The sequence below is a fragment of the Emiliania huxleyi genome (genome assembly GCF_000372725.1).
Source record: "Emiliania huxleyi CCMP1516 unplaced genomic scaffold EMIHUscaffold_231, whole genome shotgun sequence".
NCBI lineage: Eukaryota > Haptophyta > Isochrysidales > Noelaerhabdaceae > Emiliania > Emiliania huxleyi.
Window position 1 is genome coordinate 187,598 of NW_005200326.1, and position 3,940 is coordinate 191,537.

Sequence of the window (3,940 nt, forward strand, 5' to 3'; positions counted from 1 at the left end):
CCGCGCGCATGCGGAGACGGCGGCGGCGGATGCCTCCATCGCCACCTGCCGAAGGGCCTCCGCCGCCGCGGCCACCTCCTCCTCGGCGGCGCGGCTCTCGTGCGCTGCCTGTTCACAGCTGGAGGTGTGAAGAGACGCTGTTCACAGCCTTCTCCTCGGCGGCGCGGCTCTCGTGCGCTGCCGCTGCCATCGCGAGGGCGCGCGCGTGCGCCGCGGCCTCGGCGGCGCCGCGGTGCAGCGCCGGAGGCGACGACGCGGCGGAGCGAGTGCCCGAGCCACACGGCGGCTGTTGCGCCGCGAGGAGGGCGGCCTGGCCGCCGGCAAAGGCGGCGGCCGAGGCGGCGGTAGCGGCGGGGTGGGGGCGGAGGGGCGAGGGGGAGAAGTGGCGCGGCGAGTGGTGGGGGGAGGGGAGAGCCAACGCCAGCTCGTGGCGCGGAGGCGCGGCCGGCTGGCCTCCTCCGCCGCCCTCCTCCTCGGCCGCCTCCTCCAGCCTCTCCTCATGGAGACCGAGCAGCGGCGACGGCGCCGGGTGGCCGAGGTGGCGCCCGCTGAGACTGCCGCCGCCGCCGCCGACGCAGCTTCGGTCGGCGAGTAGCGAGAGAGAGAGCGGGACGCGCTGCTGCGAGTCCCTGTCCCGCGCCTCGCCAACCACCATCGTGCCCCGCAGCACCGTGCCCGGCGGCGGCAGCGGCGGAGGCGGCGAGCCGGCGGCGGCCGCGCAACGCACGACCCAGAGCGTCACGGCGACAGTCTGCGTGCCGTCGCTGCCGAGCCTGCGTTAGAGTAGTATAAGGTACGCCGACATGAGGGCGGGAGGACGGCACTGTGCAGAGGCCGCGCGGGGGGCCAATACAGTGCAGGCTGCTGAATACGGCCGAATGCAGCGCGGAGTGCGCGTGCCCTCTCGAGCGCTGGCTGGAAGAGAAGAGTGCGGTCTTCCGCCTCTAGGCGGTGACGGGCTTGAAGGAGAGCTCGCCGCCATGCCCGCCGCCGCCGCCCTCCTCGGCGGAGAGCGCGCACCCCGACGCGTCAAGCCGCTCGCCGATGGAGCGCGCCCGCTTCGAGCGTGCGAGCGCGTGCCGTCCCGGTCCTCCCGGTCCGTCGGACTCGGACTCCGACTCGGAGGCGGCCTATCAGGAATGATGACCGGCTCCTGAGTCCGGAGCTCACTCTTGGTCAACGACTCCGACTCGGAGGCGGGGCCCAGTCGCTCGCGTCGGACTCGTCCCACTCGGAGCCGGGCTGGGAGCGGTTGGGGTCGGACGAGAGCAGCGACTCGAGCTTGCGCCTCCACTTCGCCGCTTTGTCCGGCCGCTTCTTGCGCTCGGCGATGCGCAACTTGCGCTCGCACACCTCCACCAACTCCTCGCGCTCTCGCTCTCGCGAGACGAGAGCCTCGGCGCCGGCGGCCGTGGCGCGCTCGCGCCTAAAGGAGGCGCGGAGCGAGAGGGGCGCGGCGGCGCCGCCCTCGAGCAGCAGCAGCTCGGGCGCGACGCTCACGCTGCACGTGCGCGCGCCCTTGGCCACGTTGACGATGGTGAGGCGCTGCGTGCCGCCCGCGCCGTGCTGCACGCGCGGCGGCGGCACGGCCGCGGAGAGCGCGAGCGGCCCAAAGTCGAGCGCGTGCGGCGAGAGGTGGAGGGAGGCGGAGCGGTGTGCGTGCGCCTTGACTGTCACCTGCAGGGCGCGGCGGCGCCAGGGACCATACCTCCAGAGTACCGAACCCGGTGTGGGTTCAGTCCCGTGGGTGGTGGGGGAATGGACATCACCTGGACAGCGGAGCTGACGTCCTGCAGGTTTCGCACCGTGAAGGAGTCGAGGAAAGGGCCTACGGACGCGTCCCGGACACGTCCTGCCCCCACCTCCCGTTCACACCTCCTGCCCACGCCTCGCTGCGGGCCTACGGACACGTCCCGGACACGTCCCGGACACGTCCTTGTGCATGTCCAGGGCCCCGCGTGGGGAAGACGGCCGCGCGCCTAGGACACACGCCACGGGCGGTGGTGTGCTGTGCCGCGGCGTCGTGGACACGTCCTGCGCGACTCAGGAGGCGCGGGCGCCCGGCAGCGACGGCCGAAAGACGAAACGGATCGGACGAACCGCGTACGGCCGGACGCAGCCGAGCCGGTCTTCCTTGGCGATGGAGAGGTCGAAGGAGGCGGAGAGGCCGCTCTTGGACACCTTGTGGTGGGAGGGGCGCGAGGTGTGAGCAGGAGGTGTGAGCAGGAGGTGTGAGCAGGAGGAGGTGTGAGCAGGAGGTGTGAGCAGGAGGAGGGTGTGAGCAGGAGGTGTGAGCAGGAGGTGTGAGCAGGAGGTGTGAGCAGGAGGAGGTGTGAGCAGGAGGTGTGAGCAGGAGGTGTGAGCAGGAGGAGGTGTGAGCAGGAGGTGTGAGCAGGAGGAGGTGTGAGCAGGAGGTGTGAGCAGGAGGAGGTGTGAGCAGGAGGTGTGAGCAGGAGGTGTGAGCAGGAGGAGGTGTGAGCAGGAGGTGTGAGCAGGAGGTGTGAGCAGGAGGAGGTGTGAGCAGGATGCCTTGTAGAGGAGGGGCGCCGCCGAGCGGTTGCGCAGCAGCACCGTGTTCTCGTGCAGCTCCCTCACCGGCCGGCGGCCAAAGTTGATCGACCGCTGCCCAACCTCCATGGACGAGACGCGCAGCGACGCGACCACCGGAAGGCGGCGCACTGTCTGCGGCGGCGGCCGCTCCGACGGCAGGAAGAAGCGGGCTAGCCGCCGCTCGTGCTGCGCGCGAAGCGCCGCCTCGTACCGCACCTGTGCAAGGAACCACTCCCCAATCACTTGGCTGGTGATTCCTCGGTAGGAGCGCCGCCTCGCCGCGCACCAGCTCGATCGAGATTGCCCCCTGCGCCGCGCCGCCGTCGGCGCCGAGCCTCTCCTACTCGCTCGCAAGCCAATCGACTAGTGAGGGGCTCCACTGGTTGGTGGCGCCGCCCTCCCAGTGCCGTCTCTCCTCGTCAGAGGCCGGCCGCGATCCGGCCGCCGCGGCGGCCGGCGGCGCGCAGCGCACCAGCAACACGCGCTCCTCATCAGGCGCGAGGGTGATCTCGCCGGAGCGAGGGGCAATCTCCCCGCTGCTCGCCGCCAGCGGCAGCAGACGCCCCGAGCGGAGCAGCGCCGACACCGTCCGCCGAAGCCACGAGTGCAGCAGCACGAGTGACTCCTCCGGCCCCGGACTCTATTCACAGCAGCGGGGTGTGAAGAGACCCCTCCAGCCCCGGACTCTCCGCCGCGTCCACGGGCGGCGCCGTGCCGCCGCCTTCCCCCACTCCACCCCCTCCGCCCCCTCCGCCGCCTCCCCCCCCTCCGCCGCCGCCCGCCCACGCCTCCAGCGCGTCGGCGAGCGCCTGCGTGGACGGCGGGCGCCCGCCGATGGCGGCGGCCGCAGCAGCGGCGCGGCGCGGCGCGGCGTGCAAATCTCGGAAGCAAGCGGCAAGACCGACCAACTGCGCGCCGCTCACGCCCGCAAACGCGTCGTCCGGCGGCGGGGTACCCGTCCCGGGGGAGTCGGCGAGCCGCTCCGGCGCGTCGTAATGCCCGGCGGTGGAGGCGGCGGAGGCGGAGCGGGAGGCGGCGGGCGGCAGCGGGCCGCCACCGAGAGGGGCCGAGCTCAGAGCCGCCTCTGCTGGCAGGTCAGAGCCGCCCTCCACCCCTGCTGCCCCCGCCCCTCGCCACGCCGCCGCCGTCCCCGCCGCCCCCGCCGCCGCCCCCGCCCCCGCCGCAGGCCGGCCGCGGGCGACGTGAGCAGCGGCGGAGTCGGGGTCGACGCCGGCGCTAGTGGCCGAATGACCCGCCGCCGTGTCGGGGGGGTCGGCTGCTCGGTCCGCGGGCGGGGTAGGCAGGGAGGAGGAGCCAGCCCTTCCCGACCCTACCCCTACCCCGAACCCTCCGGCGCCCCTCCCGTCCAGACCGTCCTCGGCGCCTACCG